General features: G+C 36.1%; 1 protein-coding gene and 1 long non-coding RNA gene across 3 annotated transcripts in view; one reads left to right on the top strand and one right to left on the bottom strand.

The window, feature by feature from the left end:
* Positions 1 to 4887: 4887 nt before the first annotated feature.
* On the bottom strand, positions 4888 to 22011 carry LOC136034739 (uncharacterized). Its single transcript, XR_010619237.1, has 3 exons — positions 21901 to 22011; positions 6523 to 6621; positions 4888 to 5124 (listed from the first exon to the last, which is right to left on the bottom strand). It is a non-coding gene; the product is annotated as an uncharacterized LOC136034739 (long non-coding RNA).
* The window catches only part of LOC136034737 (zinc finger protein GLIS1-like), a 78157-nt gene continuing 63095 nt past the window's right edge, over positions 11705 to 26766 (top strand). For both annotated transcript variants that reach the window (XM_065716112.1, XM_065716110.1), the window contains exon 1: positions 11705 to 12315. The gene's annotated coding sequence lies outside the window, so the exon portion shown is untranslated. The remainder of the gene's footprint in view (positions 12316 to 26766) is intronic.

Genomic DNA, 26766 nt, shown 5'->3' with positions numbered 1-26766 from the left:
CTTACTTTTGACAGGATTTATGAAGAGACTAAATTTCAGATGGGGATAGGGGGGGGCAAATCTAGGTCTGGGAGGGGCAGTTGTTCCCCATAGCAAATTACACCGTTCAATTCTAGTGAATAGATATTTCTTGTTCAAAGATGGCCAAACCATCTGTCGGCAGCTACTAGCACCTCACAGGGAAGTTTTCGGCAGCTCTTGGGGGATTCTCAGACACAGCGCTTGGGTCGATTAATCCGATTTGCGTCACTCATTTCAAATCTCCGACTTGCGAAAAAAATTGCAATTCCCGCATCTTTCCTTCTCTTCCATATTTCTGAGAAGTTTTCATTTCCGAAAATTTTGTAATTAAAACGGATATTTTTTCATTAAATTATTGCTTGTTGTGTTTAAATGATAAAAAGGAAAAAAAGAAAACGTAATCTAATACATACTAAAAAGGGTTACCAAAGGGACGCAGTATAGTGTATTGTTCTTCCAAATTATTTGCTATATACATTTTGAAACAGAAGCTGATGTGTGTTTCTTGGTTTTCTGTCGCTGTTTTTTTTTCTTCTTCTTTTCTTTCTTTCTTTTTCTTTAAACGAAAAATATACACTAAAGATAAACGTGATATTGTCACCATATAAGGTATTATTGTTTTAGTTGCCTCACTTTGAACTCTTTTCGTTTTCCTCTTAGAAAATTATGAGTGCTTAGCTCCTCAGGAAACGTTGTGCTTCTGAATATGCCAAAGTACTGAACTATTAAATAGTTATTAACTCTGAAGTGTTTCACAGTTTCCTTTTCTATTCTATTTTTGTTGCATAAGCTATTTTTGTTGCATAAGCTCGACCCAGCTCCAAATGGGTACCTGAAGAAATCTGGGGAAGGTAAACAGGAAGGGTGTGCGAAAGTACAGGATGGCTGGCCCCCTACCTCCCATTGCACTTCCTGGGTGAAGGGCCAAGAAACTGAGATCAGCACCGCCGGTATGGACTTTAAAGTCTAATGCCGTATCCTTTACCTTTTACCATTTACCTCAATTCTGAATTTACTAAATTTTGAAGTTTTTTTCTTCTTTATTACTACGACTTACTTCATTGTTGATACTTGTAAATACCTGAGTAAATTCAAACCAACAGTTTTTTTTATTTATGACTGTCTTGTTGTAGTACTTGTTTGGCCAAAATGAGTTACTACGATAATTTTTTGCACCTAATTTAACGAATTGTTGTTTTGTTTTCTTATAAATATTTATAATAGCCTATTATTACGAATGAATGGCACGATTTGATTGAAATAATTCATTTTTTCTTCAAATAAGACTGAGTCAAACTTGTATATCGTTCTTAACTTTTCAGGTTATTTCCTTAAAAAATAGCTTTGATATTTTTTCTTTTCTTTTTAGTATCGATGTTTTTATGCTTTTCTGCTTAAAATGCTGGTATAACCCAATCACGTCTTTTTTTTTTTTAGTTTATGATAAGCATAATTTACTTTTGTTTTCAACTATTAAAATAAGAAACCTTGCCAATAGAAACCAAAAGTTTAGTAAGTTTAAATTTACCCATCAAGAATAATCAGAGGAAAATCTGCGTAATTTTACAAAAGAAAGAAACAATCCCCGAAAAAGGTACGATCTTGATGAAAACTGCACTATAAAACATGTCCAGAACTGTCGAGCGGATATACAAAGCATAAATTTTTAAACAAAGTTTTTAAACAGTTTTACCAATTAGGATGGTTACAGATTTCTGTCCCCTCAATCCACGCCTCTACGGTACAGTTTGACTTTTTTTAAGGTGGAATAATCTAAAACAAGACCAACATGATAAAAAGCTACGGTTTTCGTCTAATGGGTATTTGTTTGTATTCCCTCTGGAAAATAAAACTTTCAGTTTGAAGGTTTTTAAAGGCAATTGGAAAACAAGTCACTTGCAATTATTGACCTGGCTATATTTTTTTGCTCTCTTGATTGCTTTCAGAAGTCGCTATTCAAGCTTTTGGGTAAAGAATAGGGGTAGAGGGAGCGGCAACCTGTGTCCATTGAAAACCCTCTTTACTTGTACTAGAAAATAACTTGTTATTTTTAGTAAATGTTTCATATTCGACAGGTAATTGTGCAAAAAAAATCATTAGAAAGAAATCTGTTTGGATTCGTTAGCGTATATATAAACACCAGTCAAACTGATGGCTTGATGGGCTTCTAATTTTTTACTTGGTCACCTTTGTGGGCTCTCCTGCCATGGAAAATGGTTCGGGACTGCTATTATAGAAAATAAATTAAACCTCGATCTTCAAATACGTTTACCACGTGGTTTGTGATTTATGATCCACATCTTCAAAGGAAAATGTTGACGTTAACACCATGTGTTTGAAACGTCCAAACGGTTGAATGGTCTCTGATTATTTCAGATTGTACGGAAAGCATACCTTTCCTTGTTTTTAAGCTAAAAAAAAGTGCCCCCCCCGCTTCTTTTTGTAATCCAATATGGATATCAACCTTAAAAAGAGGCTCTAATCTGTGGCACTATATCTTATATATTCCAGTCACATCAGTAGACTGTGAATTTTCTTACAGTTATTATTTTGAAGAATTAAGAGATTAAGAGATAAAAGGAATTAAGATTTAAGACATAGTTTTCTGCAGGAGTAAAATTGCTAGCAATTAGGGGGTTAGGGTAAAGAGGCTGAAGCTGGAGTTATGGTTGATATGAGTTGGACGTCTGAGGCCAAGGGGAAAACCTTTATTTCTAACCACTTGCTTTGAAATGAAATCCCCATTCTCCGTCGAAACTTTTTTTTTTCTGTGTGGGAACAAAATTATTTGGAGCTTTTTAAACGTAATGCATAATTTATATAGGCCTATCTGTCATTAACAGTTTTTAGTTAATGCAAGTTATATTCGAAACCAGTTACAACGTCACAAAATGCCTTATGCTTCTTTTTTGAGGGTTTTCTGAAATGTTGCAGATCACCATGATACTTGCAAAGCAGCTTATCTGGTGAGATCATATCTTTTTAGCTAAATCTGCAATGCTTTAGTCCAGTGACTCTCAAACTGCAGGACATATTCCTTTGAGTTTGTAAAACATATTGCAAATTCAAAATTTTTTTGTTCAGTTGTAAGACTTAGGCATTAACAACAAATTTTATTTTCTGCTAAAATATATTTCAAAGAATTGTGTTTGTGTAAGAGAAATGGTTCAGCAGCTTCGACATGCGCAATGATGGAATCATACTGCGAGTACAGAGCTCCTTATGTGTTTGGATGATTTATAAGCCTCGGGTTGGGGATAGGGCCGCATATCACATGTACTCTCAAGTGCTATGTTATTGACCTTAGTCATTTTTACCAGTCTATTGAATGTTAGATTAAACTGTTGCTTGTTTTTGCCTTAGTCAATCTAACTGTTTCTAATCGTTAGTGTTGTGAATCATGCGTATGTGTTTATTTATCCGTCCTAGTTTACATTCCTGTTGTCCAATAATGTCAAATTATGTTCTCTAATTAAGGTGTTTTTGGAGCCAATTTGTTAATTTTTACTATTTTATAAGTATGGCTACTAAATTGTTTTGAACACTTAAACGTCTTTAGAAGCATGTTTGTAGTAAGAAAAATCCCAGCCTATATTTTTGAATAAACTTTGTTAACACCATCACTTTATAATTTATGTTACGAATATTCTATAGAATAAGTTAGTATTCGTAGTTTACTGTGGAAACCTTTGAATCTCTAAAATGGAAAAACATGTGGAAATAATTCCATTTATGTTTTCTGCACAATTTTGCGGAGTGGTCTCTCCTTTTAATTATTCAGAAGCTGCAGATTTATGCAACTTTTGCAAACAAAAAAACAATGTACCTTGATTTTGAATCTTGGTATATTGAGGCTTACAAATTTCCCGGCGGAGGAGTTAAATTTGTGTCGCCCCTAGTAGATCATGAAATGTTTTATCTATCTTATCTGTTGCCCAAGTTTCAAATTGCATCCATGGGCTTTTTTGTTTAAAACCAAGGGACTCGTTGATTTTCTATCCTCTCCTGCTGTTGGGGTGATGATGAGGGGATATAGCTTCCAAACTTTGTTCTGGTTCTTCTCTAATCTGTCCTGTTTAAAAGTTCGACTGTTCCCAAGAAATTTTCGTAGTCTCACAGTAAAAAAGATACAACTCTTTGATAAACACCTGAAGTTGGTTTTGTATACTGGAGTACATTTTGAATTAATTTCATGTTTTATATGACTTACTGAAGCGGGACTTCCGAAATTAAGAATAAGATTGATGAATATGCAGAAGTTATAGCTGTTGTGTTTTGTTTTACGAAGTATGTGTCTTCTGACTATCTATTGACTGAAAGAGCTCAACATGCTGCGATTGGCTTGAAGGGGGTAAGCCTATGGTCTGACCCGTTGACACAGTGGATAATATGTTCACTGGCTTTGCTCAAAACATTGAGGTCTGGCGTATCTTTGTATGCTCCAAGCTATAGCTATTCAATTGGTAAAACAATCATAGGTACTTGTATGATATATCCCCTGCAGCACAAGTTGTTCATGCATTGACGCATTATAAACAGATTTCTTTCCTTAGTTTCTTTCAACTTAGCGTGAGAAAAGACAAAGAGAATTAGGAGAATAGATGGGATAATTTGAGCTATATATTTTCACATTAGGGGGGGGGGGTAAAGTATTCGGAAAGTTTGAAGTCAGAAAACAATTCTTGCTTCATAATATAATTGTAGATGACACATTTGCATGCAGACCCGCTGTACTTATAACTCCATATCCCCTCACCCCTAATGTGCAAATATATAGCCCAAATTTGTTTCCAAAGGACGAAAAATATGTCCTCAAAGATATATTGAAATTTTTCCTATTTCAATATAGTTTATAATATTGATACATAAGAGTTAATGCTTTAATTTTTAGAGTGAGCAAAATTTTCTAAAATGATAGACAAACACTTGCAAAATTCAATATTAAAATATTTTATCCTGAAAAGTTATTTCTTATTCTGTTGATGGCTGCAAACCTCGTTCAGTCGTCAGTCATTCATTGTAAAATCAAGCCTGCTTATCCATTGTCTAATTGTCAGCGGTAAATGGAACTTCTGTAGGTCTTGCCTTTCGTTCTCTGAAGACCTAAAATGACATTAAGTTATACATAAAATCACATTAAGTTATACCAATTATCAATGTAATCGTATACACTGCAGGACCTGTAAAAAGGGGAGGAAGTAAGAACAAAAGACCCTTCTAAAAAAAACAAGGTATTTTAACGCTAATGTAAACTGCTACAAATACATTGTCTTGAGGCATTTTGCTAGCAAGAATGGCTGGAATTGATCTATAAACAAGCATTGGGCAGTTCAGCTTACCGTAATTGACCAGTGCCGTCAGTTCATGAAATTTAAGGGTGGTAAACGCATTTTCAAAACTGAAGGGGGGACTTGTGTTGTTTTCATTTTTAATTCAATGGAAGTACCCGAAAAAAGATATATTTGGATGGAAGTACCAAAAAAGTTTTTTTCAAAAATCTAGGAGGAGTAGAAAATTTTGGGGGGGCCAATGCCCTACCTCCCCTACAGTTGACGTCTCTGATTTAACCTTCATGATTTCGCTAGAAGAGCTTGAAAAGAAAAATCACTTGGAAATTGACAACGGATGCCTTATTTGATTTGTATTAGTTTCTCGATCAGTTCCATTTTCGTTTGTTGTTGATGCGTGAGCCGTCTTTTCTGAGACTATATTGAACTATCCTAAGAGGCCTAGCTGCAATGGTCCTTCGGCAATTCTGCTCTGTATGCCGATATTGCATGGTGGGTGCGTGGAAACTCAAGAACATCCTCATCAACTGGCGAATTAAACACTACATAACTAGATTAAAGAACTGTAAGACTATATTGAAACCAGAATTTATATTTGAGTTATTAGCATAAAATATGTATTCTCGAACGATAGTAAATATTAGCTTTCATTCCAACGTTGTTAGTCTTTTTGCTGTTTTTTTTTTTTTTTTTTTTAACATTTCTATGGCTAAATGAACGTCATTGGCAAAAAAAATAAGTTTTTTGCATGAAAAATTTTGCTATATACCCTAAAACAGAGATTCAGCACGCTGCTAGAACGTGCATTTTTAATCCCTATAACTTTAGGGCCATAAATCGATTGTTTATTATACGTTTTTTATCTTAAGCCCTACGGTGTATACTATTAAATTAAAATATTTTGATATTATTTTTAGGCAATTAAAACACTATGCGAATGATTTTTTTCGGTTTATGCGGTAAGTCTCGAATTTAATTGGATAGATAATCCTAGCCATTTCCCCGTTTGTGTATTTAAGAATGATGTCCGGTGTATTTTAACTCCATTCAACGCTGTGTAGTTTGAATGAATTCCTCTCTCAGTGGTATTTATTTTATGTCTTGGAGATCTTAACACGAAGAACTGGATTACAGGACTATTGAACAAGGAAAATCCTTGACCTGTTGGTTAATGCTTGGCCTTTCAACGGAAACTAAGAGTTTGAAAACATACCTTAAATTGTGTAATTTTAAGTATCTTCCTTCTTGAGAGCGTGTTTTATGTGACCTTTTCGAAATGACCCCTCGACATCTAGGTGCGAATACGTATTTCCTAAAAAAGAGAAAAAACGCATAATTTAACTCAGATTTAAATCACTTTACACAGGGACACTGCCAGCACTCTTTTCTGGAGTAACTTTAAACCTATTGGGCGGGGGGGGGGGGGTATAAGAAATATCTCACTTTTAATGAAATTGTTAAGATTAAAAAAAAAAACAGCAACACTGGTATAATTTTCAATAGTGGGGAGGCTACCCCGCTAATTTGTAGAATGTAGTCAAATGACAAAATCCTGGAAGAAGAAAAAAAACAAAAAGCAAACGTTTTTTTTTTAAAGAAAAAAAAATAATTTAACTCAGATTTAAATCACTTTTCACAGGGATACTCTTTTCTGGAGTGACTATAAACTTATTTGGGGGGGGGGATAAGAAATATCTCACTTTTAGCGATAATGTTAAGATTAAAAAAAAAAACCCGTATTTTTTTCAAAAATGGGGAGGCTACCCCGCTAATTTGTAGAATGTAGTCAAATGACAAAAATACTCAAGGAGGATTTTTAGCCTGACCTACAATGGTCAATGATGGGAAAAATCCTGGATCCTTAATCCTGGGAGAAGAAAAAAAACGGTTTGAAAAAAATATAAAAATAATTTAACTCATATTTAAATCACTTTGCACAGGGACAATGCCAGCACTCTTTTCTGGAGTGACTTAAAACTTAATTGGGGGGGGGGGATAAGAAATATCTCACTTTCAACGATAATGTTAAGACAAAAAAAAACATTCTTATAATTTTCAAAAATGGGGAGGCTACTCCGCTAATTTGTAGAATGTAATCAAATGTCAAAAATCCTCAAGAAGGATTTTTGTTTGACCTGACCTACAATCTCAGGGTGCAAGACCGCCATTCTGTTCTCCTCTTGAGTACAGCTAAGCTTAAATGATGGTCAATTTTTTGTAAAAATCACCTGTCTGTTTTGCTGTTTGACAAAATTTCTCTTTTCCCGAAAATTTCTTTTGGGGGGAGGTCATATTTATAATGTTTGATCCTGGAAGGAAAAAATCCTGGAAGAAGAAAAAACAAAAAACAAACGTTTTTTTTTTTGAGGAAAAAAACTCAGATTTAAATCACTTTGTACAGGGACACTCTTTTCTGGAGTGACTTTAAACTTAATTAGGGGGGTGGGTGAGAAATATCTCACTTTTAACGATGATGTTAAGATTAAAAAAAACAACACTCGTATAATTTTCAAAAATGGGGAGGCTACCCTGCTAATTTGTAGAATGTAGTCAAATGTCAAACATCCTCAATGAGGATTTTTGACTTGACCTGCAGTCTCAGGGTGCAAGACCGCCATTCCGTTCTCCTCTAAAATACACCTAAGCTGAAATGATGGTCAATTTTTCCTAAAAATCACCGGTCTGTTTTGCTGTTTGACAAAATTTCTCTTTCGCCGAAAATTATATTTTGGGGGGAGGTCATATTTATAGTGTTTGATCCTGGAAGGAAAACAGCCTGGATCATGAATCCTGGAAGAAGAAAAAACAAAGTTTTTTTGAAAAAAAACAAATAATTTCTTTTGGGGGGAGGTCATATTTATGACCTCCCCCATATTTATGATCCAGGAAAAAATCCTGGAAAAAGAAAAAACAAAAAACAAACATTTTTTTTTTTTAAAAAAAACTCAGATTTAAATCACTTTGCTCAGGGACACTCTTTTCTGGAGTGACTTTAAACTTAATTAGGGGGGGGGGATAAAAAATAACATCACTCGTATAATTTTCAAAAATGGGGAGGCTACCCTGCTAATTTGTAGAATGTAGTCAAATGTCAAAAATCCTCAAGGAGGATTTTTGACTTGACCTGCAGTCTCAGGGTGCAAGACCGCCATTCCGTTCTCCTCTAAAGTACAGCTAAGCTGAAATGATGGTCATTTTTTCGTAAAAATCACCTGTCTGTTTTTCTGTTTGACAAAATTTCTCTTTCCCTGAATTTTTTTTGGGGGGGAGGTCATAATTATAGTGTTTGATCCTGGATCATAAATCCTGGAAGAAGAGAAAACAAAAAACAAAAGTTTTTTAAGAAAAAAAATAATAATTTAACTCAGATTTAAATCACTTTGCACAGGGACACTCTTTTCTGGAGTGACTTTAAACTTAATTGGGGGGGGGGGATAAAAAATATGTCACTTTTAACGATAAAGTTAAGATTAAAAAAAAACAACAACACTCGTATAATTTTCAAAAATGGGGAGGCTACCCTGCTAATTTGTAGAATGTAGTCAAATGTCAAACATCCTCAATGAGGATTTTTGACTTGACCTGCAGTCTCAGGGTGCAAGACCGCCATTCCGTTCTCCTCTAAAATACACCTAAGCTGAAATGATGGTCAATTTTTCCTAAAAATCACCGGTCTGTTTTGCTGTTTGACAAAATTTCTCTTTCGCCGAAAACTATATTTTGGGGGGAGATCATATTTATAGTGTTTGATCCTGGAAGGAAAACAGCCTGGATCATGAATCCTGGAAGAAGAAAAAACAAACGTTTTTTTGAAAAAAAAACAAATAATTTCTTTTGGGGGGAGGTCATATTTATGACCTCCCCCATATTTATGATCCAGGAAAAATCCTGGAAAAAGAAAAAACAAAAAACAAACGTTTTTTTTGAAAAAAAACTCAGATTTAAATCACTTTGCACAGGGACACTCTTTTCTGGAGTGACTTTAAACTTAATTAGGTGGGGGGGATAAAAAATAACATCACTCGTATAATTTTCAAAAATGGGGAGGCTACCCTGCTAATTTGTAGAATGTAGTCAAATGTCAAAAATCCTCAAGGAGGATTTTTGACTTGACCTGGAGTCTCAGGGTGCAAGACCGCCATTCCGCTCTCCTCTAAAATACAGCTAAGCTGAAATAATGGTCAATTTTTCTTAAAAATCACCTGTCTGTTTGCTGTTTGACAAAATTTCTCTTTCCCCGAAAAATCTTTTTGAGGGGAGGTAATATTTTTAGTGTTTTAACCCGTATAATCTATGCCGACTCCAGTAGAATGGCTTCGAAATATCATTTTTCTTTTTCTCTTTTAATGTTCGTTCATTATTCTAAAGGAAAACATAACATTTGATTGTATCACTATCCAAAAGGAATCTGCTTTTTGAACGCAAGCTCAAACGGTGCGGCATTACAACACAAGGAAAAATTATTAAACGATTGTCCGAGCTAGGTCCTTTAGCAACACGATCTTCATATGCAACACACAACACTAAACTAATTGTATTTTAACGACGAGGCTTCAAAATCAATTATTCAACGTATATTCCTAATTGGCTGTTCAATAAAATACAGGTATTATCTATATATATAAAAATAAGTTGTATGTGTGTTATGTCTGTCGAGTGACGTCATCTTTGTGTGTCGACTGACGTCATGTTTGTCGAAGGACGAAATTACAGACCGGGACATCGGGACACAAATGACACAGGGAATATAAATGATGACCGGGACACTCAAAGAGAAAGCGACCGGGACACAGGGAATGTTCGATTAGCAATCACCATCAACAAAGCACCGAGACACAAATGACGACCAGGACGCAAATGACGACCGGGACACAGGGAATATAAATGACGACCGTGACACTCAAAGAGAAATTACAGACCAGGACACAAATGACGACCGGGACACAGGGAATATAAATGACGACCGGGACACAGGGACACAACTACAACGGGGACGCCGGTAGGCACAGGGGGATATATAAATGACGACGGGGACACAGGGAATGTTCGATTAGCAATCACCATCAACAAAGCTCAAGGGCAATCATTAGAATAATGAGGTATAGATCTGAATACAGATTGTTTTTCCCATGGACAATTATATGTTGCATGTTCAAGAGTCGGTAAACCTGACAATCTATTTATATGCACAGACAATGGGACAGCCGAGAATTTTGTATATTCGCGAGTTTTCCGTAGCTAAAAACATTTATATATCTATCTATATTCACAGGTGGGACACAACTGGGACACAGGGACACAACTACAATAGCGCGTAAGGACTTACGCGTGCGGGGGGCGCGAAGCGCCCCCTCAAACTAGGTGTTGGGGTGGCGCGAAGCGCCCCCTCAAACTAGGTGTTGGGGTGGCGCGAAGCGCCCCCTCAAACTAGGTGTTGGGGTGGCGCGAAGCGCCCCCTCAAACTAGGTGTTGGGGTGGCGCGAGGCGCCACCCCAATAGCTAGTATTATAATAAGTGTCATATTTAGGGTAACTCTGTAAATAATGAATTGTTTTTAACTTGCTTGTTTTCTCAGAAGAAAAATTGACTACTAATCTTCAATCCACTCTCAGCTTCCAACTACGGGCTCCTAATTTTATACTAATTAAGGCCAAAGCCAATGACGAAAAAGCCTCCAACCGGGAAGTATGTCATTATCCCAAGCAACGCTTGGGAAATTCCATCGCAAGCAACGTTTTTGGTGTGCTACCGATTGATTTTGTCTGTTTTATTTCCTTTGGTTAATAAATTAATACTACTACTACTACTACTACCAAGTTGTACCTGGAGCAAAACTTGCAACCCCTGCCTATGCAGCATATTTTATAGTCGATAAAGATTTTAAAAAAAAGTTACACAGCATTTTCAGTTGCTGTTTTGTTATTTTATAGAATCGCATTTTCAAGTTAAAATTCATTTTTAAATGTTGAAAAATATAAAGATAAACATTTGTGGATGAAACATTTTACTTTAATAATTGGTAAGGGTTCGTAACGCCTAGCCATTCACTAATTTGAGAACTATCAAGTGATGGTATGTGACGGGTAGTAGTCTCTTTGGAGTGCTACAACAGGAGCTGGTTTGTTTTCGGGTGCTAACAAGAGAATACTTAATATATAATAAAGAATGTTTGGCACAAAAAAATCGAATGGCCGCAAATAACAAAAGAGAAAAAGAGGGAAACTACATACATAAACTATCAAAAGAAACAACTTAATAAAACAAGAAAAAACGAACATGTTTTTTTTATGCTTGAAGCCAAAATGCAATTGAATATGCAAAATACAACTAAAGAAATCTGTCTGTTTAAACAGATCTATTTAAAAAGGACAAAATTTTACTCGTAGTTTGGCAAGCGTACCCTTTTTTGTCTCACGACTTGGGAATGAATTTGAAACTCTCAGAAAAGTTTTTTAAGGGTTGTTGGATCTTTTATTGGTGGATGGGGGTAAACCGTTTTTTTGTACCTGCTACCTTTTTTGGCACGTGCCGCTTGTTACGTGTTGGCTAGTTTCTCCATACATAGTGAAATATTTTGGCACCACGATTATTCTACCAAAACCTGAAAGCGATTAAAAAATTAACACCTAACTTTTTCTTATCGGTGAGTGAAAAGTCGGTCCAAGTCTAATTACTTATGATCTTTTAGCGTGCATTCAATATGCTCATCTCCCCATCCCCAGCGTTGCTTATACCACGGGTTGAAAATAAGTGTTTTTTCAGGATAAGATCTATTTACAGTGAGACATGGTTGTCAAAATGGAAAGAGTGCCTGAAACTGAAACATTCTCAATCTGGTTGGTTTTAGTTATCAGCAGAGACTGTAGGATGACAGGCATAAAAAGGGGAAAACATACTGATTGATCATATAGTGGGCGAAACACTCTTCAGGTACCGTGGGATAATGTAGCATAATTTTTGGAGATTACCAATTGGTTTGAAGTTATCGATATTACCAATTATGCAGGTACATTTATATTTACTTATTGTTCCGCATCGTAACTTGAACTGTAGCTAAGAAAAATAAACAAAAGAATAAACTCATGATAATAGATACATCCAGGAAAACAGACTTCAATTCTGAAATTCTATAGAAATTTATAAATTTTCAATGAGAAATGGACCAACTTCGAACTCTGTTTTCTATCCACCAGATGCTACAGAAGACTTACTAAATAAATCAAACAGTTCGTGGTAACGAACTGTAGTAAGGAGCGACCCGGCTCAATAGTAACCAAAACTCTAAAAAATGGAATTTTGATACCAATACCTACATCAAAAGAATCGCATTTTAATGCTGATTTTAAATATATAAGTTTCATCAAGTTTAGTCTTACCCATCAAAAGTTACGAGCCTGAGAAAATTTGCGTTATTTTAGAAAATAGGGGGAAACGCCCCCTAGAAGTCATAGAATCTTAACGAAAATCACACCATCAGATTCAGCGTATCAGAGAACCTTACTGTAGAAGTTTCAAGCTCCTATCTACAAAAATGTGGAATTTTGTATTTATTGCCAGAAGGCAGATCACGGATGCGTGTTTATTTGTTTTTTTGTTTTTTTGTTTTTTTCCCAGGGGTGATCGTATCGACCCAGTTGTCCTAGAATGTTGCAAGAGGGCTCATTCTAACGGAAATGAAAAGTTCTAGTGCCCTTTTTAAGTGACCAAAAAAATTGGAGGGCACCTAGGCCCCCTCCCACGCTAATTATTTTACCAAAGTCAACGGATCAAAATTCTGAGATAGCCATTTTATTCAGCGTAGTCGAAAAACCTTATAACTATGTCTTTGGGGACGACTTACTCCCCCACAGTCCCCATGGGAGGGGCAACAAGTTACAAACTTTGACCAATGCTTACATATAGTAATGGTTATTGGGAAGTGTACAGGCGTTTTCAGGAGGATTTTTTTGGTTGAGGGAGGGGTTGAGAAGAGGGGGATATGCTGGGGGAACTTTCCATCGATAATTTGTCATGGGGTAAGAAAATCTCCATGAAGGGAGCGCAGGATTTACTAGCATTATTTAAAAACACAATGAAAAAATAAATATGAAAAAGTTCTCTCAGCTTGAAGTAAGGAACAGAATTAAAACTTAAAACAAACAGAAATTATTACCCATTTGAGGGGCTCACCTCCTCCTAATACCTCGCTCTTTACGTTAAAGTATTTTTAGTAATTTCAACTATTTATTCTACGGCTTTTGTGATTCTGGGGTCATTCTTAATGAATTGGGACAAAATTTAAGCTTTAGTGTAAAGAGCGAGGATCTGACAAGGGGGCGAACCCCCTCATATACGTGATAAAAATATGAGAATACAAAAGTTCTTTACGTAAGCTAATTTATAAGTTACGTAAATCTTTTACTAATAAAAATATTCGTAAAAAATTAAAAGTTCTAGTTGCCTTTTTAATTAACCAAAAAATCAGAGGGCAACTAGGCTTCCTCCCCCGCTCTTTTTTTCTCAAAATCATTCGATCAAAATTATGAGAAAGCCATTTAGCCAAAAAAAAAAAAAATGCAAATTTCGTTTTAATTATTCCTCTGCGGAGAGCCAAAATCAAAACATGCATTGATTCAAAAACGTTCAGAAATTAAATAAAAAAAACAAGTTTTTTTAACTGAAAGTAATGAGCGACATTAAAACTTAAAACGAACAGAAATTACTTCGTATATGAAAGAGGCTGCTTCCTCATCAACGCCCCGCTATTTACGCTAAAGTTTTTTACTGTTCTAAAAAGAAGAATTGAGAGACAGAGTCAAACTTTAGCGTAAAGAGCGGGGCGTTGATGAGGAAGCAGCCTCTTTCATATACGAAGTAATTTCTGTTTGTTTTAAGTTTTAATGTCGCTCATTACTTTCAGTTACAAAAACTTGTTTTTTTTTATTTAATAAACATGAAAAAACAGGTCATTGAAAACTTTGCCCAATGAAAAAATCCCAACTTTAGCAAAATAGAGAGGTTTCTCTCTGTCTTTGCTTACGTATTTATCATAAATAAAAGTTTAGTGAATTATCCTTAAGAAGGATTTTTAATTGGAAGGACTCTTTAAAGGATATTTCACTTGAAAAGACTTATTTAAATTGAAATTGTAATAGCTATTGGTGATAGGTTGTAATTTTTAATTGTCTGGCTTTTATCGTATTTCTGAAACTGTCTAATTAAGCCTCGGGATACAGAATTACCTTAATATGTTGTAAATTACTGTCTGTTCAGTTGGTTTTTACAAAATACAAAAAAAAAGAAGTTTGAAGCAATAGACTACAAAAAAGAATTTCCCCCCAAAACAGTACAAAAAGTAAAATGTCCCCCAAAACAGAATATAATCTTGATGAAAATGGCCCGTTAAATTAAGTAGGCAATAGCCGTAGGACAAAGCTTTAACTCGTTAATAATATATCAAACAGTTCGTGGTCACAGTCCGCTCTTTACGCTAAATTTTTTTACTGTTTCAAAAAGTAGAGTTGAGACAAAGAGTCAAACTTTAGCATAAAGAGCGGGGCGTTGAGGAGGGAACAGCCCCTTTCATATACGGAGTAATTTCTGTTCGTTTTAAGTTTTAGTGTCGCTCCTTACATTTACTTAAAAAACTTCTTTTTTTTATTTAATAACAAAATAAGAAGCTTTATGTTTTTCTTGAGAAAGTTAGTTACGGATTCATGTTAATGGTTTTTGCATCTTTTGAAAGAAACAATGGTACTCCTGCATTATTCAGAACGCACTCGAGACGTCAAGTTAGGTTAATCCTTATGAAATATACCAAAATATGATGAAAATATAATACTTTAGTTTATATAATTATATCATTTGGGCTATATATTTGCAGATTAGGGGATCATGGGGGTTAAGTAGCCTAACCTCATCCCCACCCCTTAATGTGCAAATATCTAGCCCAAATTGTACAAGGCCGATGCATTCTGTCACCTATTATTTGTCTTTGTGGCTATGAAACCGGTTTTCATAGATCGTACATCCAGCAACTTCTTGAGTGTGTTCTGAATAATTCAGGAGTACCGAAACAACTCCATTCCAATTCGCGAATCGAAAAGCTACTATTCAAGTTCATTTAGTTTATTTCTATCTTAAGCCTTATCGCGTCAAACGGATGGTTACTATGATCGGAAATTGACATTGGTAAGTACGATCAGGCCGTATTAATATTTCTTGTGCCTAAAACCCAGGAATCATCGGGTGCAATGTTTAAGGTAGCCTTGATTCCTTGGAAAGTCCACCGCTGGGAAACTTCTCTTCTCACAGAAAATTATCCCCATGGAAAATACCTCCAGCAGAAATTATCCCTCTTTCCCGAAAAATGTCTGCATGCTTCCCAATAACAAATACTATGCATAAACAATGGGCAAATTTCATGACTTACAGACCTTTCCTCAGGAGCTGGGGGGTCGTGTTATCTCCAAGGGTGTAGTTACTGGGCCTTTCAATTATATTGAAAAAATGGCTATCCCAAAATTTTGATCGCGTGACTTAGGGGAAGAAAGGGGCGTTGGAGGGGGGTTAGTTTCCCTTCAATCCTTATGGTCTAGTTTACTTGGAATCAGCATAACAATTCCGATTCTTTTTTATGTATCTATTGATATCAAAATTTTGTATTTTAGAGTTTTGGTTCCTATTGAGCCACATCGCTCCTTACTTATAGTTTGTTACCACGAATTGTTTGACAAAGAAAAAACACTCGATTCGCGTACCCACTGTAGAGCGTCAGATGAGTAATTCAGATTAGTAATTGGCTGGGAGTTACCGACACCATCAATTCTGGGGTAAGGTGTATTCCCCAAAGTCAAATATACCCTCCTCCGTGGAAAATTCTCTCCTGATATTTCCCCTTTGGGAATCCTTCCCACATGTAAAATTGAGCAGCCAAAAGGAAATTAAGACAAATAAAAAGAATTAAGAAAAGAAGGCATTTATATATTCTACTATATTTCAAAATACATGTAAGTAAGTAAGTAAGAAGCGACTGGGGCCAATAGTAACCAGAACTAAAAAAAGGGATCTTGATAGCAATTAAGACATCAAAATCCTTTTTTTCTTTGATTCCAAATATATAAAGCTTACTAAGACTGATGTTATACATCAAACTCAACGAGCCTGAGAAAATTTCCTGATTTACGAAAAATCGAGAAAACATCCCCGAAAAGGCAAGTGATCTGAATGAAAAATAAACTATTAGATCCAGTATATTAGATAACCTTGTGGTGGAGCTTAAAGGCACTAATCTACCAAATATAGAATTTTGTAAGAAAAAAAAAAAAACAGAAGAAGGATCACGGATGTATGTCAATTTTCTTTTTGCTTCCTAGGGTTGATCATATTGAAGTGACGGTTTTAGAAGACCAAAAGAGGGCTCATTCCAACAAAAATTAACAGTTCTAGAGTCAAAGTGACCAAAAAAGGTGTGCCATGGGAAGTGGCGTTTTATACCATTAATATTTTTTTGCACCAAATAAAATCTTAAAAAATGCCCCTTAAAGGTGTTTAACCTTCTGAGATATACCTAGTGGACATGTCCTCGACCACAATGACGAACTGGTATTATGTAATATTGTCGTTGGAAGGAATGACACGTATGAAGGAGTGGACACACCCATGCTTCAATGCTCTCAGCCGGTCCGATAAAATTTGAGTTGGTAAAATAGTGGTAATAAGCACCAGTGTTTTACTCGGTCAAAATTTGTATTAAAGAAAATTGACTGATGGAAATATACCATTCCATCGGTAAAGTCCATTACCCCCCTCCCCCAACCCCACCCAAAAAAAGTTTTGGCTAGTAAAACCTCTGGTTGGAACCATATATTATCCACGGTAAGTACTTACTCGTAGTTCTTAGTTCTAGTTTATTACTTCTGTGCAATAACATCATATTTCAACTATTTTATAATTGAAACTAATTTCATATTTTCAGAATATTTTCTTTAACATTTATCTTACCCTGCTTTGATAACTATATCCCCAAAAGCATGAAAAAAACGTGTACAAGTAAATACTAGGGGATATTCTTTACCATACATCCTGCTATGTTTTGGGAAATAAGTAAAAAGTTCTAAAATCCTTCTTTTCTTCATTGTTTTTATTTGCCATACTTCCTTTTTAACTGCTCAATTTTGCATGTGAGGGAGTTTCCGTGGGAGGGGAAGTTTTCTAGAAACGAGTAATTGTGTATGAATATATGTATGTCTATGGTTATTTATAGTGTTTTTCTTAATACAGCTCCATAATTCTATTGAAAATTGGCACCCTGAAAAACCGAACTGGATAGGTATGAATTTGGTAAAATTCGTTTAGAGCCTTAATTCTCGAAAAAAAAGACGCCTATGTGACGTCATATTTATGTATATTTCATGAGCATTAACTACATCGTTTCCCCCTGGAGTGATCGCTTCATTTTAGTATCTATGATGCATGCAACATTCAAAGAGCAAAAACTACATAATTTTTCCCCAGGGGTGGTCGTGTCGTTTTAATGGCACTTGGTATTAACCAAGTGACATATAGCAATCGCAAATTCTGTCGGTCTGTCTGTCTGTCGGTCCCGGTTTTGCTAGTTTAGGCACTTCCAGGTAAGCTAGGACGATGAAATTTGGCAGGCGCATCAGAGACCGGACCAGATTAAATTAGAAATAGTCGTTTTCCCGATTTGACCATCTGGGGGGGGGGAGTGGCGGGCCCGTTAATTCAAAAAAAATAGAAAAATTGAAGTATTTTTAACTTACGAACTGTTGATCAGATCTTAATGGAATTTGATGTTTCGAAGGATATCGTGTCTCAAAGCTGTTATTTTAAATCCCAACCGGATCTGGTGATATTTGGGGGGAGTTGGGAGGGGGAAACCTAAAATCTCGGAAAACACTTAGAGTGGAGGGATCGGGATGAAACTTGGTGGGAAAAATAAGCACAAGTCCTAGATACATGATTGACATAACCGGAACGGATCTGCTCTCTTTGGGGTAGTAGGGGGGGCGGGTAATTCTGAAAAATTAAAAAATGAGGTATTTTTAACTTACGAACGGGTGATCGGATCTCAATAAAATTTGATATTTAGAAGGACCTCGTAACTCAGATCTCTTATTTTAAATCTCACCTGGATCCAGCGTAATTGGGGGGGGGGCAGTTGGGGGGAGCCGGAAATCTTAGAAAATACTTAAAGCGGTGAGATCAGGATGAAACTGGATGGGAAGAATAAAAACCTGTCTAAGATACATGGCTGACATAACCGGACCGGATCTGCTCTCTTTTGGGTAGTTGAGGGGGGGGGGGGGGGGGGGTAATTCTGAAAAACTAAAAAAATGAGGTATTCTTAACTTACGAACGGTGATCGGATCTCAATGAAATTTGATATTCAGAAGGATATCGTGTCTCAGTGCTCTTGTTTTAAATCCCGACCAGATCTGGTGACATTGGGTGGGGGGAGTTGGGAGGGGGAAACTTAAAACTTGGAAAACACTTAGAGCGGAGGGATCGGGATGAAACTTGGTGGGAAAAATAAGCACAAGTCCTAGATATATGATTGACATAACCGGAACGGATCTGCTCTCTTTGGGGTAGTTGGAGGGGGGGGGATTAATTCTGAAAAATTAGAAAAAATGAGGTATTTTTAACTTACGAACGGGTGATCGGATCTCAATGAAATTTGATATTTAGAAGGATATCGTGTCTCAAATCTCTTATTTTAAGTCGCGACCGGATCTGGTGACATTGGGGGGAGTTTGGGGTGGGGGAGCCTAAATTGATGGAGAACGCTTAGATTGGAGGGATCGGGATGAAACTTAGTGGAAAAAATAAACAGAAGTCTTAGATACGTGATTTACATAATTGGAACGGATCCACTCTATTGGGGGAGGGGGGATTAATTCTGGAAAATTAGAAAAAAATGACGTATTTTCAACTTACGAAGGAGTTATCGGATCTTAATGAAATTTCATATTTAGAAGGACCTCGTGACTCAGATCTCGTATTTTAAATCTCGACCGGATCCAGCTTAATGGGGGGGGGGCAGTTGGGGGTACCGGAAATCTTTGTAATACTTAAAGCGGTGAGATCAGGATGAAACTGGATGGGAAGAATAAAAACCTGTCTAAGATACGTGACTGACATAACCGGACCGGATCTGCTCTCTTTGGTGGAGTTGGGGGGGGGGGGTAATTTGGAAAATTGAGGTATTTGTAACTTACGAAAAGGTGACCAGATCTTAATGAAATTTGATATTTAGAAAGATCTTGTGCTTTAAAGCTCTAATTTTAAATTCCGACCAGATCCTGTGACATTGGGGGGATTGGAGGGGGAAACCGGAATTCTTGGAAAACGTGAAAATTGGGGTATTTTTATCTTATAAATAGGTGATCGCATCTTAATGAAATTTGATATTTAGGAGGAATTCATGTCTCAGAGCTCTTTTTTCAAATCCCGACCAGATCTTTTGACATTAGGGGGAGTTGGAGGGGGAAATCCTGGAAAACACTTTGAGTGGAGGAATCAGGATGAAGCTTGGTGGATAGAATAAGCAAATGTCCTTGATACGTGATTGACGGAACCGTACTGGATTCGCTCTCTTTGGGGGAGTTGGGGGGAGGGGTTCAGTGATTTGGCGAGTTTGGTGCTTCTGGACATGCTAGGACGATGAAAATTTGTATGCGTGTCAGGGAGCTGCACAAATTGACTTGATAAAGTCGTTTTCCCAGATTCGACCATCTGGGGGGCTAAAGGGAGAGGAAAAATTAGAAAAAATTTTGTATTTATAACATACGAGTGGGTGATCGGATCTTAATGAATTTTGATATTTAGAAGGACATCGTGACTTAGAGCTCTTATTTTAAATCCTGACCGGCATGAAGCCTCTTATTTTCCTTTTAAATCAATCTATTGATTCATAGAATTTTGTTAGAGGTCATACGACATGATCTCTTGGCTCTTAGCTCTTCATGCCTCGTCACAAGTGCCTTATGAGCTCTTAGCTCTTGTTAGTATCTATAAAGCTTGCGAATTTGCAAAAGATGACAAATGACTCCTAACAGCTAAAGAAAACGGCATGAACGGCAAAAGGCAAACGAAAATTATGCACAACGAAGTTTGTCGTTAGAAGACATAGCAAATTACATCGGAATTAAGGAGCGTGCTGGTTTAGTGTGTGTTTGGAACTAAGAAGGGTAAACAGAAAGAAAGAATTAATTTTTAATATTTATGACATGTGCAAAATTACAAAGAATGAAAAATAACTATGAACAGCTACAGAAAAAGCCATGCAACAAGAAACAGTAAAAATCACATTGATTTTCAAAAGAAAATGTGACTTAAAACTAAAGAGTAACACGATAATTATGCTATTGTGTAATTTAGATATCTCAGATATTTAAATGGAATAAGGAACGTGTTATTTTAGAGTTTGTAAAGGATAAACAGGAAGGAGGAGTTTAATTCACGCCATGATTTCTTAATTCAACTTAAATTGTCGATTTGCCACCCTATGACTTGAAACTGAAGAATAGAAAGGTGATTATCCCAACACATGATTTGGATATTTCAGAGGACATAGGCATTGGAACATTCCTGGTTGCTACGGAATTATATAGCAACACAATTAAAGCAAAAATATAACGACTGAGGAAAAAAAAACTTTTTGGTATCTATAACACCATGCGAAATTACGTATGGTTTTAAATGAATCTGAACAACTAATGTATACATTATACACAAAAATGAAGCACAAGCTAAATCTGCGGCTTGAAGAAATGCGACAAAAAGCATCACCAACGAATCCCAAATCAAAATAATAGACAATGAAATTTGCGGTTAGAAGAAAAGCGACAGGGATGATCACATCGAATCGTAAAAATGACATCGCTTTTAGAATGGACGCAATTGTGAGAATCGCAACAAGTCCCAAAAGATAACAAATGCTATAAGCTGGACGATTTTTTGATGCATAAACAGGAAGGAGTAATTGAATTCAGGGCAAAATTTTTAATTCAGTATAAATTTCTGATTGAAACCTGATGACTTAAAACAAAAGAATAACACAATGATTATGCTAATACGCAATTAGAGAATCAAATATGTACAAGCCTGCAATGTGCCTGGTGCCCGGACCCAAATAATTCTAATATATAAACATAATTAGGCTAATGAGCCACTTCCCCTTCCAATTGGTCAGTCCTACTTATGCTCATGTTCTTAATTGAGTGTTATCCAGTGACAATAGCATTAGCTAATGGTTAATGTTTTGTCTTGGAATATAGGCACCTTAAATATGGTGATGTCAATAACTTTTCAGATTAAGAAATACATTTCTTTGAAATAAAAATGGTTTAGTTACAAGTGTTTTTCATACGGGTGGGACCTTCTTCAAAACTTATATTTCTAACAGTTCAAATGTAAAATCAAGAAGGATCCAGAAATTACATTTCCAAAGATCTTTGTTGCCCCGTTCACCCTTTGGCTCTTTGTTGAAGTTTTAATCAATCAAGATGTCAAACTTATTTGGATCACGTCTTATCCCCCAAGTAATTCATCTGTGTATCAGTGATGTTTTCTAAAGTTTGTTTACCTGCAATCAATGGCAGTGTTCCAATTCCCCTTTGCCAAAACGTTTAGTATTAGAGTAACTAACAACATAGCTAAGCCTATTCTGATCTTCATCCTTGATCTCTTCTGACAAACTGTGACCTAGCTTCACATGCGACGGGGAGAATACTTGTTAAGTAGTTAAGTTTTTTTACTCCTGCGCCAAGTTTGTATTTTCTTCATTTGGTCATATTAAATAACCAAATATTATGTGTTTTTAGGATGATCAAGCAGCATGTCCTTTTTTCATTCTTGGTTTCGTTCATTCTTTATGTATTATTATTATTCTTATCTGGTTTTGTTTTAATAGCTTTCTTGTCAAATTCAGTAATTTATTTTTTAATAAAGAGAAAAACTTTTTTTTGTGAAAGTAAAGAGCGAATTCGAACAAAAATTATCAGGTCCGATTCTACGCATTATCCATACGTCAGATATCTATTAAACCTGCACAAATAAGCCGACTGCATATACTATCTTTATAAGCGAACAATAATTGTAAATTTACGTAGTTTTTTCTCGAAAACGACGCCATATTTTTCGCGAAAATTGGTATCTTGGGATATTCTCGCATAAAAAAGCGATCTAGATAGGTCAGAAGTCTTTAAAAATTCGTTAAGAGCCTTAATTCTGTCTTGTTGCTAGATCATATGTGAGTTTCTTATGACATCATAAAAGCATTTTCTAATATGTCATGCTTAGCATAAATAAAATTGTGAAGTTTCCAACGCATCAGTTATTTATTTAGTATAATGTCTGTTGGAAGGCCCAAAAAACGAAAATTTGTTACTAAAGTTACTATAAATGCTGACTCTCTGGATCCAACACCTGAACTATCAAACGTGATAAGATGTGAAAATCAACAAACAGGACCATCAATTGTGACTACGCTAATGCAAACAGTTAAAGCAAAGGCCATTGCTGAATTGTCTGACGTGATTAAAATCACAAACGTGTCAAAGATGAAAACGAAGAGCAAAGATATGGACAGTTAGAAGATATGCGAAAACGACAATTAAAACGTGCCTAAAATAAAATGAAGAGCAAAGAAACACGCGGTTAGAAGACATGCGACATCGAGCAAGTGAGTGAGACAAAAACACTCAGTTAGAAGAACAGCGGTGGCGTGTCAAAAATGAAAATCAAGAGCAGACACACGCGGGCGGTAAGAAGACATGCGACATCGAGCATGTGTGAGAGTCAAACAAAATCAACCTAGACAGCGAAATTGAAAATGATAGCGATGATGGATTTTGACATTTTGACATGGACAAGGTCATCAACGCTTACCATATCTTTGAAAATCAAAAACCTGGACTAGATAAATTGTTGGAAGAAAAAGAAGTTTCTGTCCCACCACCTTAACTATTAAAAGAAACGAATGTTAAGCGATATGCCTTTCATAATGATACAAGACAAGCCGAGGCAAAGAAGTTTTTGTCCCACCACCTGAAAAAATAAAAGAAATAAAGTATCAATGCCCACCATACCTTTGAAAATCAAAAACCTGGGCTGGATAAATCGTTGGAAGAAAAAGAAGTTTTGGTACCACCACCTGAACAATTAAAGAAACAAAGTCTCGGCGATATGTGTTTCTTGATGACAAAGGACAGGCCGAGGCGAAAGTTAAAGGTCCAATAAATGAAGATTAAAATGCACTTTTTCTAATATAAGGTTTATTTTGACGTCATGACATCAAGAAAAGGCTCAGATTGTCTGCGTTTAGAAGACTAGCGACAATGAGAATCCATATATAGAAGCCTGCCACTTACCGAGTCCCGGGCCAGGGTCTTTACCAACGACAGAAAAAATTATTTTGTAATTGTTTGCTTCTTCTTACCTATTTTTTTTATATTTCCAAGTGAAGTCTCTCGTGCTTTTTCGCTTTTTCCAGAAGCTTCAATCCCCATTGGTCCTTTTTAAGGCTCAAAAGGCAAATAAGGCGCATTTGAAGTGCCTTTTTTTCAGAAAAATTCAAAGTAGGGGAACATAAAGCTGCTTTCACTTGACTGACTTAGTCTGAAAAATTAATAATGAAGAAATGGCTTAATACTGGTGGATTCTGCAACCTTTCCACCAATGCGCTACTTCGAGAAACCATCTGGTTGACATACATAACAATATCTATGGTTCACAAAGTCAAATAACGATTTTAAGTTAAAACGAAGAGATACTTCTGTGAATAAATGAAAACTAATTGAAAGAAAAAATCGTTCATAAATACTCAGTTCAAGCTTCAAACAGATAGAAATTACTATTAAACCTAGAAGGAACATAATAAAAATTTACATTGAAGCCGAACGTCCCTTGACTTACATTGTCTTTAATTCCATTCGGCCTCTGCCGGTGTATTGAGGCTTCATCTATTCTCACTGGGTCGAGAAGGTGGCGATGGTATTTGGCTCTTTCTAGCTCGAAACGGAAGAGTTAGGTAAGGTTCTGACCATTAAAGTTATTGGACCATCTCTTGCAAGTTCAGCCTCGAGAACGTGTGCAATGTACCTACCCTTCAAAGGTGATATGTGGCAGCTTTCTTGATGGCGTTCACTGGAAATGACAGCCAGCGGACTTTCTGAGTTCTGATTCGACCATGCTCATGTGTGATCAGTGAAGAAGTTTTAGGAGGCATTCATTGGATAATCGTTTAATTTAGATGATCCCCACATTGCGACGGAGGTATTTTGTTTCAAATGCGGGAATTTAACGCTAATCATCAGTTTTAATTGATTCACTTGCATACATAGCAAGAAGATTATAAAGAGTTAAAAAGTCAAAGGTTCAATGACTTTGACAGTGATTTGCTTTTCCGGATTGACAATGGGCTCTTAATGCTGCTGCTTCCCAGACAAAGTCTTCATCTAATCAATTTCGAGCAATCATTACCAGAGGTTAAGAGACTACCCAGGAAGACGAAACCATATTTTCTATTTGTTCTCCTTCATAGTTAGCTGCATGGCTCTGGATGCACAGTCCATGACCTTCGTTTTGGCTGTGTTAATGACCATTCCAAAGGCTTTGGTTGCTGTCACTAGTTTGTTTGTTTCTGCTTAGAGGAGGTGTCCATAACTGCCTATTTTATTGCTGGCGTCTGCATAAGCTAGACTGTCGATAAGCTCTTATACGATGGATGTACCATCAGTGGTTTTAGCAAAGGATAAAGCTGCTTTTAGAAAAAGGTTAAATACACGAGGAGGTAGTAAGCAACCCTGGACAACACCTGCTGACGTCAGGAACCCGTCCACAGTCCTTCAGGTGTCGTGTATCTGACAAATAAAATTTGAATGGATACCTTAATTAGAGCTATCGTGTTTTTGAGTACTCTATAATGTAGAACTGTATGCCAAAGCCACCACGGGATATTAAATCAAAGGCCTATTTGTAGTCTATAAAAGAGAATCTCTTATGCAATCTTGATATATTCCTCCATCAGTTGCCGAGTGGAGAACATTTGCTTTATGGTAGGCCGATTTCTTTGGAAGCTGTTAGTTTCACCCTTTCTAAAGTGAGACAATCTTGGTTTTCACCCAGCATCTGAAGAAGTAGCCCAGTTCCCATACGCTTTTTATGACTTAATGATAGATGTCAGGATGATTTGATAGATGTCAGATGATAGAGACACTGTTCTTCAGGGTCTGAATTTAGAAGTCTGAATGGATACCATCTGGACCAGGGGCTTTGTTCACCTTCAGGGATTTTATAGCTGCAACTATTTCATCTCTTAATGGTGATTAAATGGGCTTGGGTCTATTGGGAACTGTGGCAGTAGGAAAGACAATAGGATGGACGGGTTGGGATTTTGTGGACTTCATTTTCTCGTAGGTACTTTTATTACTTAAAAACACTTCAAGTGGATAGAAACTACCAAGAATAGAATTCGGAGGGTTATTTTCCGAGTCTCCCTTAATGCTAGATTGACAATTGCGTTTTATTGAAAAAAACTACAAGTAAGGAGCAACATTAAAACTTAAAACGAACAGAAATTATTCCGTATATAAAAGAGGTTGACCCCTCCTCAACGCCTGTATCTTTACGCTAAAGTTTGACTCTTTCTCTCAACTCTACTTTTTAAAACAATAAAAAACTTTAGCTTAAGGAGCGAGGCGTTGAGGAGGGGGTCAACCCCTTTTATACGGAATAATTTTTGTTCCTTATAAGTTTTAATGTCGCTCCTTACTTGCAGTTTGAAAAACTTGTTTTTTTATTTAATTTCTGAACGTTTTTTAATTAATACATGTTTTTATTTTGGCTCACCGTACAACCATATTTAAAACGAAATTTACATATTGTTTTCTTTTTGGCTAAATGGCTTTCTCATAGTTTTGATCGTAGAATTTTGATAAAAAAAAGGGGGTGGGCGAGGAGGCCTAGTTGCCCTACAATTTTTGGTTGCTTAAAAATGTAACTAGATTTTTTTATTTTTTACGAACTTTTTTGTTAATAATAAACATACGTACCTTACGAATTAATTTACGTAACAAATTTCTATTTTTGTGTATTTTTATAACGTATATAAGAGGGTTTACCCCCTCGTCAATACTTCGTTCTTTACATTAAAGCTTGAATTTTGTCCCAAATTTTTAAGAATGATCCCTGAATCACAAAGGCCTTAGAATAAATAGTTGAAATTACTAAAAATACTTTATCGTAAAGATCAAGGTATTGTAGAGGAGACGAACCCCCTTATATACGTAATTTTTTATGTTCGTTTTAAGTTTTAATGCTGCTCATTACTTCCAGTTGAAAAAACTTATTTATTTTCTCATTGTTTTTTTAAATAGTGCTGGAAAATCCTGCGCCCCCTTTATGGAAATTCTCTTCACTCATAATAAATTCCTCCATGGAAAGATCCTCC

This window comes from Artemia franciscana, chromosome 13 (assembly GCF_032884065.1).
Source record: "Artemia franciscana chromosome 13, ASM3288406v1, whole genome shotgun sequence".
Classification (NCBI taxonomy): Eukaryota; Metazoa; Arthropoda; class Branchiopoda; order Anostraca; family Artemiidae; genus Artemia; species Artemia franciscana.
This window is presented reverse-complemented; position numbering and strand designations above follow the sequence as displayed.